This window comes from Scylla paramamosain, unplaced genomic scaffold (assembly GCF_035594125.1).
Source record: "Scylla paramamosain isolate STU-SP2022 unplaced genomic scaffold, ASM3559412v1 Contig4, whole genome shotgun sequence".
NCBI classification, from domain to species: domain Eukaryota; kingdom Metazoa; phylum Arthropoda; class Malacostraca; order Decapoda; family Portunidae; genus Scylla; species Scylla paramamosain.
Genome location: NW_026973669.1, coordinates 65,001 through 82,874, shown reverse-complemented (window position 1 = coordinate 82,874; position 17,874 = coordinate 65,001). Strand labels below are relative to the sequence as shown.

Here is a 17,874-nt window from a genome sequence, read left to right as displayed (position 1 = left end):
TATGAAAACATTCGCAATAAATGTGTTTAAGGAAGAAGCACTGAATTTTATCATGTGAAGTGGGAATAAGGTCTAAGACTGCAATGTACGACATTACTCAGCCACACGACACACGCATTACAGTCTCTCTCTCTCTCTCTCTCTCTCTCTCTCTCTCTCTCTCTCTCTCTCTCTCTCTCTCTCTCTCTCTCTCTCTCTCTCTCTCTCACCACCACCAGCATTAAGGCATCGGGAGTTGGGGTGAAGGTGACAAGCAAGGGTGATAAGCCTCCTCTCCATCTCCCTCTTCACCCCTCACACACACACACACACACACACACACACACACACACAGTGACTCACTCATCAGTCGTTACTAAGTTTCTAACATTCCATCATTCACAGTTTGCTATTTATTTACTATGTATTTGTACTTCATAGTCACTATGTAAAATTCGCTGCCTCCTTCTGTCCTTCCCCTAAATTCTAGACACATTGCGTTGTGTAAGTTTGAAGGGAAATGAATACGTGATATTATTTGCTTTAGTTTTACTAGATAATTAATTTGTTAGACACACATCAATAAATTTACTCCACATTTCTAAGCTCAGTCTGAACTCTAAGTCCTGTGACTGCGTGTCTATATATTACTCTATAATCTATAGGTTGTGCAGTGCATAAAACACTTCCGCATCCACACATCCTCTGTAAAGTGCGGATGCGGATGCGGATGCTGATATATATTTCATCACAAATGCGGATGCGGAGGCGGACGCGGATGTTCAGTTTATCATAACTACGGATATGTGGATGTTCCGCGGATGCGGATGCGGATACGGATATCCGATACATTTCTAATGTGTATCAGTATTACATACTTACGCTGCAACTTCGCCGCTGAGAGAGAGAGAGAGAGAGAGAGAGAGAGAGAGAGAGAGAGAGAGAGAGAGAGAGAGAGAGTAGAGAGAGAAAGAGAGACACCCAGCTAGCTACGTCGCTCCTCCGCCAGCAAGACAGAGGCAGGCAGCCTCAAGGAAAGCCAGCAAAACAGAGGCAGCAACCCTCAGCCATGGTGTGTTGCACTCATCAGTGTTGCAAAAAAAATAAATAAATGAAATACATATATATATATATATATATATATATATATATATATATATATATATATATATATATATATATATATATATATATATATATATATATATATATATATATATATATATATATATATATATATATATATATATATATATGTATGGAAGGTTGTGTTGAGTTGATAGATGGAGGAATTGAGTTTTTGAGGCATTGAACAATACCAAGTTTGCTCTGACCCAATTAGAAAGTTTAGAAAGATCAGAAGTGACGCGTTCCGTGGCTTCCTTGCGTGAACTATTTCCTTCTAAATGGTTGGATGTCTATGAAAAGACATGGAAAAGTGCAGTGTGGTATCGTCAGCATAGGAGTGGATAGGACAAGAAATATGGTTTAGAAAATCATTGATAAATAATAGGAAGAGAGAGGGTGACAGTACATAACCCTGAGGAACACCACTGTTAATAGATTTAGGAGAACAGTGACCATCTACCACAGCAGCAATACAACGGCCAGAAAGAAAACTTGAGATGAAACTACAGAGAGAAGGATAGAAGCCGTAGGAAGTTAGTTTAGAAATCAAAGCTTTGTGCCACACTCTATCAAAAGCTTTTGATATATCCAAGGCAACAGCAAAAGTCTCACCAAAATTTCTCAAAAAGGATGACCAAGACTCAGTAAGGAAAGCCAGATCACCAGTAGAGCGGCCTTGACGGAACCCATACTGGCGGTCAGATAGAAGGTTGTGAAGTAATAGATGTTTAAGAATCTTCCTGTTGAGGATAGATTCAAAAACTTTAGATAGGCAGGAAATTGAAGCAGTAGGATGGTAGTTTGAAGGATTAGAACAGTCACCATTGTTAGGAACAGGCTGAATGTAGGCAAACTTCCAGCAAGAAGGAAAGCCAGATGTTGACAGACAGAGTTGAAAGAGTTTGACTAGGCAAGGTGCAAGCATAGAACAATAGGAGGGACCCCATCAGGTCCATAAGACTTCCGAGGGTTTAGGCCAGCGAGGGCAAGAAAACAGTTTTGTGAAGAATTTTCAATAGGTAGTATGATGTAGTCAGAGGGTGGAGGAGAGGGAGGAACAAGCCCTAAATCATCTAAGGTAGAGTTTTTAGCAAAGGTTTGAGCAAAGAGTTCAGCTTTAGAGATAGATGTGATAACAGTGGTGCCATCTGGTTGAAATAAACGAAGGAAAGAAGAAGAAACAAAGTTATTGGAGATGTTTTTGGCTAGGTGCCCGAAGTCACGAGGAAAGCTAGATCTTGAAAGATTTTGACACTTTCTGTTAATGAAGAAGTTTTTGGCTAGTTGGAGAACAGACTTGGCATGGTTCCAAGCAGAAGTATAAAGTGCATGAGATTCTGGTGCTTAAGTACCTTTTGTGGGCCACCTGTCTATCATGTATAGCACGAGAACAAGCTGTGTTAAACCAAGGTTTAGAAGGTTTAGGACGAGAAAAAGACTGAGGAATGTACGCCTCCATGCCAGACACTATCACCTCTGTTATGCGCTCAGCACACAAAGACTGGTCTCTGACACGGAAGCAGTAGTCATTCCAAGGAAAATTAGCAAAATACCCCCCAACCAACAGAGGCAAAACTCCAGAGGCACCTTCGCTTAGGGGGATCCTGAGGAGGGACTGGAGTGATATGAAGAAGATATGAAATTGTGATTGGAGGAGCCCAGTGGAGAAGAGAGGGTAACAGCATAAGCAGAAGGATTAGAGGTCAGGAAAAGGTCAAGAATGTTGGGCCTATATCCAAGACGGTCAGGGATATGAGTAGGTTGTTGCACCAGTTGCTCTAGGTCGTGGAGAATAGCAAAGTTGAAGGCTAGTTCACCAGTGAAGGGAGAGGTCACGTGTGTTTTTCTAACTGAAGATTAATTGTGCTGATTGAGTATTAGTTGTATTTATGAATCTGATGTTGTCTTTGTTCGTGCATGATGATTGTGTTGATCAGTGAATATGTTGAAGAGATATAAAGTGATACCAAGTAACTTTGAACGAGTTGAGGATGAATGCCAGTGGGAAATTTTGACTTGTAAGAGAGGTAAATAATTAGTAGTTACCAATTAAAATATGAAAATGTTTGTGAGTTTTCCAGTAGCCTTTATGTACCAAATCCATACAGTATCTTGGACCACGACAGTGTGGTGTGTGCTGTGCTTGCTGGACTGTGTAATCCCATCCACTATCCTGTACTATCCTGTACTATCCTGTACACTGCTGCTGGGTGACTGGCTGGTGTGTGGTGTGCAGTGTAGTGTGGTGTGTGATGCACTTGTTGGCTTGTGTTATCCTGTACACTGCTGCTGGGTGACTGGCTGGTGTGTGGTGTGCAGTGTAGTGTGGTGTGTGATGCACTTGTTGGCTTGTGTTATCCTGTACACTGCTGCTGGGTGACTGGCTGGTGTGTGGTGTGCAGTGTAGTGTGATGTATGAAGTACTTGTTGGCTTGTGTTATCCTGTACACTGCTGCTGGGTGACTGGCCGGTGTGTGGTGTGCTGTGTGATGTGGTTGTTGGCCTGTGTAATCCTCTACACTGCTGCTGGCTGACTAGTGTGTGGTGTAGTGTTTGATTACGTGGGGTTTTTTTTTCTTTTTTTTTTTTTTTTTTGCGTAGGAGGGACACCGGCCAAGGGCAACACAAATCCAAGAAAAAAATAAAGCTCACTACGATGCCAGTTAGCGAATAGGGTCCGAAGTCTGAGTAAAAAAATGAAGGCACAGAGTGTCTTGAAACTTCCCTCTTGAAGGAATTTAAGTCGTAGGAAGGTGGAAATACAGAAGCAGGCAGGGAGTTCCAGTCTACTAGGAAAAGGAATGAATGCTTGAGAATACTGGTTAACTCTTGCATTAGAGAGGTGGACAGAATAGGGGTGAGAAAGAAGAAAGTCTTATGCAGCGAGGCTGCGGGAGGAGGGGAGGCATGCAGTTAGCATGAACAGAAGAGCAGTTAGCATGAAAATAGCGGTAGAAAACAGCTAGAGATGCAACACTGTTTCTATGAGAGAGAGGCTGAAGCCAGTTAGTTGAGGAGAGAAGTTGATGAGACGAAAAGGTTTTGATTTCACCCTGTCTAAAAGAGCGGTATGAGTGGAGCCCCCCCAGACATGTGAAGCATACTCCATACATGGACGGATAAGACCCTTGTACAATCAACAGCTGGGGAGGTGAGAAAAGCTGGCGGAGACATCTCAGTGCGTTGTGGTGTTGTGCAGTACAGTGTGGTGTGGTGTGATGTTGTGCAGTGTGGTGTGGTGTAGTGTGGTGTGATGTGGTGTGGTGTGGTGAGGCGTGGTGTGCTGAAGTGTGATGTGATGTGGTGTGACAGTGTGGTGAGGTGTGGTGAGGTGTGGTATGGTGTGGTGTGTTGGTGAAGTGTAGTGTGTTGCTGTGCAGTGTGGTGGAATGTGGTGTGGTGTGACTCAGTGTGGTATGGTGTGGTACAGTGTGGTGTGGTGCAGTGTAGTGCAGTGTGGTGCAGTGTGGTGTGGTGTAATGCAGTGTGGTATGGTATGGTGTGATACAGTGTTGTGTGGTGTAGAGTGAAGCAGTGTGGTGTGGCGTGGTGCAGTGTTGTGTGGTGTGGTGTGGTATGGGGGAGCATGGTGTGGTGTGGGAGAGTGTTGTGTGGTGCAGTGTAGTGGAGAGTGGTGTGGTGTTGTGTGGTGTTGTGTGATATAGTGTGGTACAGAGTGATGTGGTGTTGTGGTGTGGTGTGGTGCAATGCGGTGTAGTGTGGTATGGTGCAGTGTGGTTTGGTGCATTATAGTGTGGTGTGGTTCAGTGTGGTGTGGTGTGGTGTGATCCGGTGCAGTGTGGTGTGGTGTGGTGTGGTGCAGTGGTGCAGTGTGGTGTGTTGTGGTACAGTTTGGTGTGATGTGGTGCAGTGTGGTACAGTGTGATACAGTGTGGTGTGGTGTGGTGGGTGCAGTGTGATGCAGTGTGGTGGGGCAGTGTGGTGTGGTGTGGTGTGGTGTGGTGCGATGCAGTGTGGTTTGGTGTGGTGTGGTGCAGTGTGGTGCAGTGTGGTGCAGTGTGGTGGTGATCTTGATGATGATGATGTTTGGTGATGGTGATAGAGGTAGTGGTTGTGGTGGTGGTGGCGGTGGTGGTAGTGCTGCTGCTGATGATGATGATGTTCTTTTTGGTGATGGTGATTGTGATGCAGTAATGGTGATGTGGCTGGGGGTTGGGTGGGGGGGTAGAGCGAGGTCCTGATGGAGGGTGTCAAGACGGGAGCACAAAGCGGTGTCAGGGTCCAAGGTCATTTTTGGACTTTTAAACTTCCACTTACTACACTTGTCACGATGAACGCCTGCCATGTATTTTTGTAGCCATTTTCATTACAAGTAGTGTTAGCAGTTGATCACTTAGGTCAACAAAAGATACTGTCAAAGTGCCTTTTCTGTTCTGATAAAGAGTACAGTTGTATGCAGGGACAGACGGTAGGCGGGTAGGCGGAGTCTGGTTAGTTACACACACACACACACACACACACACACACACACACACACAAGCACGAGAGATGCGTTTCTCATGACTCAGTATCTACAGTAGGCACAAGGAGGAATAAGAAATGGAGGCGAAGGAAGTTTTCCCCCTCTTCTTCCTCCTCCTTCTCTATTACCTTTTCTCGGTTTTCTATTAATGAAGGTCCGCTAACATTTACTTATTGAATGAAAAAAAAGAAAAATTTTAACGAAAAATAAAGAGAGATGTCATGTCCGGAAATCGCGCGCGCGCGCGCGCTTCTGTGTGTGTGTGTGTGTGTGTGTGTGTGTGTGTGTGTGTGTGTGTGTGTGTGTGTGTGAACAGAATTTCAGCGCAAATAAAAAAAATTCGCCTCCTCTGCAATTTTGCCTGAGCTTCCTCCTCCTCCTCCTCCTCCTCCTTCTCATTCTAATTCAGCTGTGCAAGGACCCAAAGGTTTAATATATGGTTATATGTATATCGCTGGCAACTTTCACCACATCCTCTCTCTCTCTCTCTCTCTCTCTCTCTCTCTCTCTCTCTCTCTCTCTCTCTCTCTCATTGCATCTATTATTCTTACTTGTCTCTTCACTATATATTTAATAATGTTTTCCATATTCATTATCTTTCTTATACCTTACAACACACACACACACACACACACACACACACACACACACACACACAGAGTTTTCCTGTTATGCACTCAAGCAGTAGGTTGAAAGACTTGATACAGGTTACACGTCGTTTTCTAGTGCATTCTCATGTGAGTGTGTGTTGTGGTGTCACATGAGGGAAGCAGGTGTGCTGTAGGCTGACAACCGTTTTGGGTAAGTAGAGAGAGAGAGAGAGAGAGAGAGAGAGAGAGAGAGAGAGAGAGAGAGAGAGAGAGAGAGAGAGAGAGAGAGAGAGAGAGACAGAATGTGTAAGGGATTAAGAGATTATGACAGACTAGTTGCAGAGATGTGAATAGGTGATGATGCTTGTGGGCGTGTCCCGGTATGGCACGGGCGTGAGCGAGATGATATGCGCATAGGTAGAGAAAGTGGCAGAGTGTGGTAAGGGGCGTGGCTGTGGTAGAGCCAGGGGATGAGCAGGAGCGAGGTCCTTCCCTCCCCGGCTCGTTAGTCAAGGCCCAGTGTTGCCAGATCTACCGATAAACTGATAGATCTACTGGATATTTGATGGATCTACCGATATACCGAATGATTTCGAAAATAAGGTCAAATCTACCGGATTTTCGTTCAAACCTACAGAGAAATCTACTGAGATACAGTTTCATGAGAGAGAGAGAGAGAGAGAGAGAGAGAGAGAGAGAGAGAGAGAGAGAGAGAGAGAGAGAGAGATGTAGGGGGTGGTGGGGTGCGGGATGTTGTGACTCACCGAACGTGTCTTGTTCATGTGTCAAATCTCGGCTGACGGACAACAACAAACAGAGACTGGTGTCGCTGGCTCGTCTTCTGTCAGTATATGTGTCTCAGTGTCTGCAGGCTGTACCGTTCTCAAACACCTAAGCATATACCCACGCACCTGTACGTCTTTAGATAATATACTTACTTAGGCTGTTTAGAAATTAAATTTTTGTGTTGATTTTAAAATAGAGCCTCAAATATTAGCGGGCTGCATCGTTTGTGAAGGAAGGTTGGTGGTGTGTTACTTTTTTTTTTTTTATGTAGGAGGGACACTGGCCAAGGGCAACAAAAATCCAATAAAAAAAAAAAAGTCCGCTGAGATGCCGGTCCCAGAAAAGGTTCGAAAGTAGCAGTCAAAAATTGAAGAATAAGTGTCTTGGAACCTCCCTCTTGAAGGAATTCAAGTCATGGGAAGGTGGAAATACAGAAGCAGGCAGGGAGTTCCAGAGTTTACCAGAGAAAGGGATGAATGAGTGAGAATACTTGTTAACTCTTGCATTAGAAAGGTGGACAGAATAGGGGTGAGAGGAAAAAGAAAATCTTGTGCAGCGAGGCCGCGGGAGGAGGGGAGGCATGCAGTTAGCAAGATCAGAAGAGCAGTTAGCACGAAAATAGCGGTAGAAGACAGCTAGAGATGCAACATTGCGGCGGTGAGAGAGAGGCTGAAGACAGTCAGTTATAGGAGAGGAGTTGATGAGACGAAAAGCTTTTGATTCCACCTTGTCTAGAAGAGCGGTATGAGTGGAACCCCCCAGACATGTGAAGCATATTCCATACATGGACGGATAAGGGCCTTGTACAGAGTTAGCATGTTGGGGGGGGGGTTGAGAAAAACTGGCGGAGACGTCTCAAAACACCTAACTTCATAGAAGTTGTTTTAGCTAGAGATGAGATGTGAAGTTTCCAGTTCAGATTATAAGTAAAGGACAGACCAAGGATGTTCAGTGCAGAAGAGGGGGACAGCTGAATGTCATTAAAGAAGACAGCATAGTTGTCTGGAAGGTTATGTCGAGTTGATAGATGAAGGAATTGAGTTTTTGAGGCATTGAACAATACCAAGTTTGTTCTACCCAATCAGAAATTTTAGAAAGATCAAAAGTCAGGCGTTCTGTGGCTTCCCTGCGTGAAATGTTTACTTCCTAAATAAAGGATTGGACGTTTATGAAAAGACGTGGAAAAGTGCAGGGTGGTATCATCAGCATGGGAGTGGACAGGACAAGAAGTTTGAATTAGAAGGTCATTGATGAATAAGAATGTGAATGACAGGACAGAACCCTGAGGAACACCACTGATTTAGGAAAAGAACAGTGACCGTCTACCACAGAAGCAATAGAACGGTCAGAAAGGATACTTGGGATGAGGTTACAGAGAGGATAGAAGCCGTAGGAGGATAGTTTGGAAATCAATGTTTTGTGCCAGATATGTCAAATGCAACAACAAACGTTTTACCAAAATCTCTAAAAGAGGATGACCAAGACTCAGTAAGGAAAGCCAGAAGATAACCAGTAGAGCGGCCTTGACGGAACCCATACTGGCGATCAGATAGAAGGTTGTGAAGTAATAGATGTTTAGGAATCTTCCTGTTGAGGATAGATTTAAAAACATTAGATAGGCAGGGAATTAAAGCGATAGGACGGTAGTTTGAGGGATTAGAATGGTCACTCTTTTTAGGAACATGCTGAATGTAGGCAAACTTCCAGCAACAAGGAAAGCCAGATGCTGACAGACATAGTTGAGAGAGTTTGGCTAGACAAGGTGCAAGCACGGAAGCACAGTTTCGGACAACAATAGGAGGGACCCCATCAGGTCCAGACTGGTCCCTTCCGAGGGGTTAGGCCAGCGACGGCATGGAAAACATCATTGCAAAGAATTTTAATAGGTAGCACAAAGTAGTCAGAGGGTGGTGGAGAAGGAGGAACAAGTCCAGAATCGTCCAAGGTAGAGTTTTAGCAAGGATTTGAGCGAAGAGTTCAGCTTTAGAAATAGATGTGATAGCAGTGGTGTCTCTAGTTGAAATAAAGGAGGGAAAGAAGAAGAAGCAAAGTTATTGGAGATATTTTTGGCTAGATGCCAGAAGTCACGAGGGGAGTTAGATCTTGAAAGATTTTGACACTCTATTAATGAAGGAGTTTTGGCTAGTTGGAGAACAGACTTGGCATGGTTCCGGGCAGAAATATAAAGTGCATGAGATTCTGGTGATTGAATGCTTAAGTACCTTTTGTGGGCCACCTCTCTATCATGTATAGCACGAGAACAAGCTGTGTTAAACAAGGTTTGGAAGGTTTAGGTCGAGAAAAAGAGTGAGGAATGTACGCCTCCATGCCAGACACTATCAGCTCTGTTATGCGCTCAGCACACAAAGACGGGTCTCTGACACGGAAGCAGTAGTCATTCCAAGGAAAATCAGCAAGATACCTCCTCAGGTCCCCCAAACTAGCAGAGGCAAAACCCCAAAGGCACCTTCGCTTAGGGGGATCCTGAGGAGAAATTGGAGCGATAGGACAAAATACAGATATGAGATTGTGATCGGAGGAGCCCAACAGAGAAGAGAGGGTGACAACATCAGCAGAAGGATTAGAGGTCAGGAAAAGGTCAAGAATGTTGGGCGTATCTCAAAGACGGTCAGGAATACGAGTAGGATGTTGCATCAATTGCTCTAGGTCGTGGAGGATAGCAAAATTGAAGGCTAGTTCACCAGGATGGTCAGTGAAGGGAGAGGAAAGCCAAAGCTGGTGGTGAACATTGAAGTCTCCAAGAGTGGAGATCTCTGCAAAAGGGAAGAGAGTCAGAATGTGCTCCACTTTGGAAGTTAAATGGTCAAAGAATTTCTTATAGTCAGAGGAGTTATGTGAGAGGTATACAGCACAGATAAATTTAGTTTGAGAGTGACTCTGTAGTCGTAGTCAGATGATGAAAAACTCAGAAGATTGAAGAGCGTGGGCAAGAGAGCAGGTTAAGTCATTGCGCACATTAACGCTACCTCCAGGTTTGGATAAAAAATGAGGATAGAGAAAGTAGGAGGGCACAGAAAAGGGGCTACTGTCAGTTTCCTCAGACACCTGAGTTTCAGTGAGGAAAAGAAGACGAGGTTTAGAAGAGGAGAGGTGGTGTTCTACAGATTGAAAATTAGATCTTAGACCTCGAATGTTGCAGAAGTTAACGAAGAAAAAGTTGAGAGGGGGTGTCAACACACTTAGGGTTGTTGTCAGACCTGGGGACATTTGTGGTCCCCTCCCCAGATGGGGACTCCGAGTCTGGTGTAGGAGTCGCCATGATAATTTTGAAATTTTGAGTGAAGGGTGTGTTTGTTATTAGGTGCTTGTAGTTTTGTGTGGAGGAAGAGAGTTGTCTTTAGAGGGCAGGCTTTGTGTGTTGTGACACACAAAGGGAAACGTTCAGTGAGGTCACAGCTGGGTTTAGTGATAAATTCACAGCGCCCCCTGATCCAGTGCTTTAGACCTCACTGGGAGTAATTATCGTTTCGGCAGGTGCCTACTGTCTCCTCCTGTGTACTGCCTCCTCCTGTGTTTGTGTGTGTGTGTGTGTGTGTGTGTGTGTGTGTGTGTGTGTGTGTGTGTGTGTGTGTGTGTGTGTGTGTGTGTGTGTGTGTCTGTGTGTGTGTGTCCATGTCTTTGTGTATGTGTGTGTGTGCGTATGTCCATGTTGGTTTGTGTGTGTGTGTGTGTGTGTGTGTGTGTGTGTGTGTGTGTGTGTGTGTGTGTGTGTGTGTGATTCACGTACTGTCGTCTGCTGGTCACCCAGCCAGCCATTCCCATACGGAAAGAGCTGAGAGCTGATAGTGGCAGATCTTTCGGGTAGGACTGAAACCACTGACACACCACACACCGGGACAGCGAGGTCACAACCCCTCAGGTTACATCTCATACCTACTTGGTGCTAGGTGAACAGGGGCTACACATTAAGAGGTTCGCCCATTTGCCCCGCCGCACCCGGGATTCAAACCCAGGCCTTTTTGGTTGTGAGCCGAGCGTGCTAATCTCTACACTACACGGTGTGTGTGTGTGTGTGTGTGTGTGTGTGTGTGTGTGTGTGTGTGTGTGTGTGTGTGTGTGTGAGTGTGTGTGTGTATGTGTGTGTGTGTGTCTGTGTGTGTGTGTGTGTGTGTGTGTGTGTGTGTTTGAGTGTTTTTGTTTTTTTTTGTGTAGGAGGGACACTGGCCAAGGGCAACAAAAATCAAATTAAAAAAAAAAGTCCACTGAGATGCCAGTCCCAGAAAAGGGTCCAAGGTGGTAGTCAAAAATTGAAGGATAAGTGTCTTGAAGCCTCCCTCTTGAAGGAATTCAAGTTATAGGAAAGTGGAAATACAGAAGCAGGTAAGGAGCTCCAGAGTTTACCAGAGAAGGGAATGAATGATTGAGAATACTGGTTAACTCTTGCGTTAGAGAGGTGGACAGAATAGGGGTGAGATAAAGAAGAAAGTCTTTTGCAGCGAGGCCGCGGGAGGAGGGGAGGCATGCAGTTAGCAAAATCAGAAGAGCAGTTAGCATGAAAATAGCGGTAGAAGACAGCTAGATATGCAACATTGCGGCGGTGAGAGAGAGGCTGAAGACAGTCAGTTAGAGAAGAGGAGTTGATGAGACGACACCCTGTCTAGAAGAGCAGTATGAGTGGAACCCCCCCAGACATGGACGGATAAGGTCCTTGTACAAAATATTTGAAAAAGCAATAGGAAAGCGACTGACAGTATTTCTAGAATCTTTCACCCTGGTATCAAACAATCAATTTGGATTCCGCAAAAATAAATCCACAGAAACAGCAATACTGAAGTTTACAAGCGAAATATACAAGAATATGGAGAGAAAGAACCATGCAATAGGGTTTTTTTTTGTTTGAGTAAAGTATTTGACTCTATTGATCATATTATTAGATAAGCTAGAAAACATTAGAGTTAGAGGATTACCACTAAAACAGTTTGCTAGTTACCTGTCAGGTAGGAAACAGTTTGTATTTTAGAAGAATTACATGTCAAATAAAAAAAAAAACTATTATTAAAGGTGTTACCTGTCAGGTAGGAAACAGTTTGTATTTTAGAAGAATTACATGTCAAATAAAAAAAAAAAACTATTATTAAAGGTGTGCCACAAGGTTCTATATTAAGAAAATAACTATTATTAAAGGTGTGCCACAAGGTTCTATATTAAGTCCTATATTATTTATGGTATACATCAATGATATATGTAATGCTAGTGATATGCCTAGTTATGTTCTATTTGCCGATGATAAAAGCCGCCTCCTAACAGATAATGTTTTGTGTAACTTAAATGTAAAATTAAATCAAGAATTGCATAACATATTGAAATGGGTAACCGCAAATAAATTAACAGTAAACATTAATAAAACTAACTTCATATTGTTTCAAAGCCACTCTGTTGTCAGTAATTTCGTAATAGTTTCCTATGCAGGTTGTGAGCTGAATCTACAAAATTCTTAGGAGTTATTATTGGTGAAAATTTAAATTGGAAAAAACATGTACAGTCAGTGTGTTCAAACTTATCAAAAACTTGTGGAATTTTATTCAGAATTAGGTACAATGTTACAAGTGAAGCCTTACACAGCTTATATTATTCATTATGTTATCTGTACCTTATTAACTGTTCATCGATCTGGGGCTGTACTTGGCCTACGGTTGTGAATGATGTCTATGTAGCACAAAGGAAAATAGTAAAAACCATTGCCTTCAAAGGTAAATATGACTCCACCGACTTACTGTTTATGACTTAAATATACTAACTTTCGACCTCTTAAAGAAATATTTCATAACGCTGACCATATATAAAAATGTTAATGGTAATGATCCTAATAACATAATATTTAATGTATTCCACCATAGCCAAGGTACCCGAGGAAATCATCTTAATCTCTTTTGCCCACAAGCAAGAACTAGTCTGTATACAGTTTTCCATACACTGTGTTGGTCCTGAAGTATGAAACGTATTGCCTGATAATATATATATATATATATATATATATATATATATATATATATATATATATATATATATATATATATATATATATATATATATATATATATATATATATATATACATTTTTTTTTTCAAAAGTAAAATGAAAAAGTTCCTATTTAATATTCTAAGTCAAAACTAAGATCTGTAATAGAGTTTTAGCATTTTTTATACATTTGATTGATGTAACTTTTTACAAACATAACTTATCTTAAGGATATTAGCTCCTAAAAAATGGTGCAATAATATTATTTATTTTCTACTGTTCCTTATGATTTATATTGTTGCCCTGCCCTCTATATAAGTTGCATTTATATGTATATCACTCCTCTGTCTGCTAGGGAGCCTCGGCTCAGCAGGCTAGTGCCCGATTAATTATGTAATGCTACTTCTCTGTAAAAAAAAAAATGCTATTCTGAGAAATAAGCAATCAATCAATTAAATAAAAAAAAAAATAAGAATAAATGAAATTAAGTTAGCAGCCGGAGGGGGGGGGTGAGAAAAACTGGCGGAGATATCTCAGAACACCTAACTTCATAGAAGCTGTTTTAGGTAGAGATGAGATGTGACACACCGAGGATGTTCAGTGTAGAAGAGGGGGACACTTGAGTGTCATCCTCTTCTACTCTGAATATCCTCGGTTTGTCGTTTACTTATAAAGGACAGATGTGTGTGTGTGTGTGTGTGTGTGTGTGTGTGTGTGTGTGTGTGTGTGTGTGTGTGTGTGTGTGTGTGTGTGTGTCTGTCTGTGTGTGTGTGTGTGTGTGTGTGTGTGTGTGTGTGTGTGTGTGTCTGTCTGTGTGTGTGTGTGTGTGTGTGTGTGTGTGTGTGTGTGTGTGTGTGTGTCTGTCTGTGTGTGTGTGTGTGTGTGTGTGTGTGTGTGTGTGTCACTTGGGTGTTTTTACAATGCCGTTTCCCTGATCCGGAGGGGTGAGATGGTACATCTCTTTGAACAGCCTGTCTGTTGTCCGCCTATTGGGACTGGTTGGGTTCTGTGCACAGCAAGGGACTTGCGGTAAATTTGTTTGTGTTGTTTGTGTTTTCAATATCCTTTCTTTTGTTTTTCAGTGTGCTCCTTTTTCTTTCTGTTTTCATCGCTATGTATGTTTTTATTTGGATTTCAGGTGTGACGTTTTATACAATTAGCATGTATTGTCATGTTACTGGCCGAGTTTACCTTGAAAAGGAACACGTTTTCTTAGTGTCCCCCGTGTTCCAGTTACCTGCCTTGCGGACATTAGCCTTATTATTGGTTATAATTTAGTGTAAGGCTTATTTACTAATTTTTATAGTATTATTTTGTATTTTGTAGTATTATTCTCTTCATAATTTAAGTTCTCTATATCTTTGTATGTATAAGGGAGGAAACATATTTGAGGTGGAAATATGTTGAAACGAGGGGAGCTTGAGTGGGCAACAACACATTCCAAGGAGGGGAAGGCAGACCGCCTTAGGTCGTGAGGTAGAACGGAGAGGAAGCGTCTCTCAGGGACGTCGTGTCTTGTGAGGTGTGAGGAGAGAAAATATGGGAATTATCATTTGGGGACGCGGTGATGGCGTCTGAGTAAATTCCGGCGGCTGAGGGAAATAATTCAGTGGGCGGTGGAGGTGTAAACGGGTTGTGGTGTTGTGTGAAGTGATGAGAACGTCATGTATTAACGTGTACTACCTCATGTTTTTTGTGAATTATCATTAGTATCAATATATGTATGTATATATATATATATATATATATATATATATATATATATATATATATATATATATATATATATATATATATATATATATATATATATATATATATATATATATATATATATATATATATATATATATATATATATATATATATATATATATATATATATATATATATATATATATATATATATATATATATATACATGGTTATAACATAGAATAATCGTGTTTTCTATCCTCCAACATTGATCTGGTATTAGAGGTGATTCCAGGTGTGCTGTGTCAAGGTAAGGGCAGAGTGAGAGGGTGTAATTCTGGCGATTTCGGATAGGTCGGGTAGGCATTCGAAGCCTTTAAAAATCCAGACCTTTAAAACTTTCCAGGATCAGTGTACTGTCCACTTTCTTGGAAAGATAACCGGGATCGTACGATCGTAAGTAAGTAGCGATCGTAACAGTATATAACAGTGATTTATGAAAGACAACTCTCTACCTTCACACAAAATTACAAGCACCTAATAACACACACACCCTTCACTCAAAAAATTTAAAATCATGGCGACTCCTACACCAACCTCGGAGTCCCCATCTGGGGAGGGGACCATAAATGTCCCCAGGTCGGACTGCCTTTCCGTCGACGACCCTAAGTGTCTTGACACCCCCCTCAACATTTTCTTTATTAACTTCTGCAACACTCGCGGTCTAAGATCTAATTTTCAATCTGTAGAACACCACCTCTCCTCTTCTAAATCTCATCTTCTTTTCCTCACTGAAACTCAGGTGTCTGAGGCAACTGACAGTAGTCCCTTTTCTGTTCCCTCCTACTTTCTCTATCCTCATTTTCGATCCAAAGCTGGATGCTGCGTTTATGTGCGCAATGACTTAACCTGCTCTCGTGCCCACGCTCTTGAATCTTCCGAGTTTTCCACCATCTGACTACGACTACAGAGTCATTCTCATACTAAATTTATCTGTGCTGTATACCTCTCTCCTAACTCCTCTGACTATAAGAAATTCTTTGACTACTTAACTTCCAAAGTGGAGCACATTCTGACCCTCTTCCCTTTTGCAGAGATCTCCATTCTTGGAGACTTCAATGTTCACCACCAGCTTTGGCTTTCCTCTCCCTTCACTGACCATCCTGGTGAACTAGCCTATAACTTTGCTATCCTCCATGATCTAGAGCAATTGGTGCAACACCATACTCGTATTCCTGACCGTCTTGGAGATACGCCCAACATTCTTGACCTTTTCCTGACCTCTAATCCTTCTGCTTATGCTGTCACCCTTTCTTCTCCGTTGGGCTCCTCCGATCACAATCTCATATCTTTATCTTGTCCTATCACTCCAATCCCTCCTCAGGATCCCTCTAAGCGAAGGTGCCTCTGGCGTTTTGCCTCTGCTAGTTGGGGGAACCTGAGGAGGTATTTTGCTGATTTTCCTTGGAATGACAACTGCTTCCGTGTCAAAGACCCGTCTTTGTGTGCTGAGCGCATAACAGAGGTGATAGTGTCTGGCATGGAGGCGTACATTCCTCACTCTTTTTCTCGTCCTAAACCTTCTAAACCTTGGTTTAACACAGCTTGTTCTGGTGCTATACATGATAGAGAGGTGGCCCACAAAAGGTACTTAAGCCTTCCTTCACCAGAATCTCATGCACTTTATACTTCTGCTTGGAACCATGCCAAGTCTGTTCTCCAACTAGCCAAAAACTCCTTCATTAACAGAAAATGTCAAAACCTATGAAGATCTAACTCCCTTCATGACTTCTGGCATCTAGCCAAAAATATCTCCAATAATTTTGCTTCTTCTTTCCCTCCTCTACTTCAACCAGATGGCACCACTGCTATCACATCTATTTCTAAAGCTGAACTCTTTGCTCAAACCTTTGCTAAAAACCCTACCTTGGATGATTCTGGGCTTGTTCCTCCCTCTCCTCCACCCTCTGACTACTTCATGCCACGTATTAAAATTCTTCGCAATGATGTTTTCCATGCCCTCGCTGGCCTAAACCCTCAGAAGGCTTATGGACCTGATGGGGCCCCTCCTATTGTTCTCCGAAACTGTGCCTCCGTGCTTGCACCTTGCCTAGTCAAACTCTTTCAGCTCTGTCTGTCAACATCTACCTTTGCTTTTTGCTGGAAGTTTGCCTACATTCAACCTGTTCCTAAAAAGGGTGACCGCTCTAATCCCTCAAACTACCGTCCTATTGCTTTAATTTCCTGCTTATCTAAAGTTTTTTAATCTATCCTCAACAGGAAGATTCTTAAACATCTATCACTTCACAACCTTCTATCTGATCGCCAGTATGGGTTCCGTCAAGGCCGCTCTACTGGTGATCTTCTGGCTTTCCTTACTGAGTTTTGGTCATCCTCTTTTAGAGATTTTGGTGAAACTTTTGCTGTTGCCTTGGACATATCAAAAGCCTTTGATAGAGTCTGGCACAAAGCTTTGATTTCCAAACTACCCTCCTACGGTTTCTATCCTTCTCTCTGTAACTTCATCTCAAGTTTCCTTTCTGACCGTTCTATTGCTGCTGTGGTAGACGGTCACTGTTCTTCTCCTAAATCTAACAGTGGTGTTCCTCAGGGTTCTGTCCTGTCACCCACTCTCTTCTTATTATTCATTAATGATCTTCTAAACCAAACTTCTTGTCCTATCCACTCCTATGCTGATGATACCACCCTGCACTTTTCCACGTCTTTTCATAGACGTCCAACCCTTCAGGAGGTAAACATAGCACGCAGGGAAGCCACAGAACGCCTGACTTCTGATCTTTCTAAAATTTCTGATTGGGGCAGAGCAAACTTGTTTGCTCTGTTCAATGCCTCAAAAACTCAATTCCTCCATTGTTCAATGCCTCAAAAACTCAATTCCTCCATCTATCAACTCGACACAACCTTCCAGACAACTATCCCCTCTTCTTCAATGACACTCAACTGTCCCCCTCTTCTACACTGAACATCCTCGGTCTGTCCTTTACTTATAATCTGAACTGGAAACTTCACATCTCACCTCTAGCTAAAACAGCTTCTATGAAGTTAGGTGTTCTGAGACGTCTCCGCCAGTTTTTCTCACCCCACCAGCTGCTAACTCTGTACAAGGGGCTTATCCGTCCATGTATGGAGTATGCTTCACATGTCTGGGGGGGTTCCACTCATACTGTTCTTCTAGACAGGGTGGAATCAAAAGCTTTTCGTCTCATCAACTC

The 17,874-nt window shown here is 42.5% G+C and overlaps 1 protein-coding gene across 1 annotated transcript in view; it reads left to right on the top strand.

Moving 5' to 3' along the window:
• The first annotated feature begins 6,196 nt into the window (after positions 1 to 6,196).
• The window catches only part of LOC135096557 (serine/threonine-protein phosphatase 6 regulatory ankyrin repeat subunit A-like), a 76,564-nt gene continuing 64,886 nt past the window's right edge, over positions 6,197 to 17,874 (top strand). The window contains exon 1 of the mRNA XM_063998128.1: positions 6,197 to 6,391. The gene's annotated coding sequence lies outside the window, so the exon portion shown is untranslated. The remainder of the gene's footprint in view (positions 6,392 to 17,874) is intronic.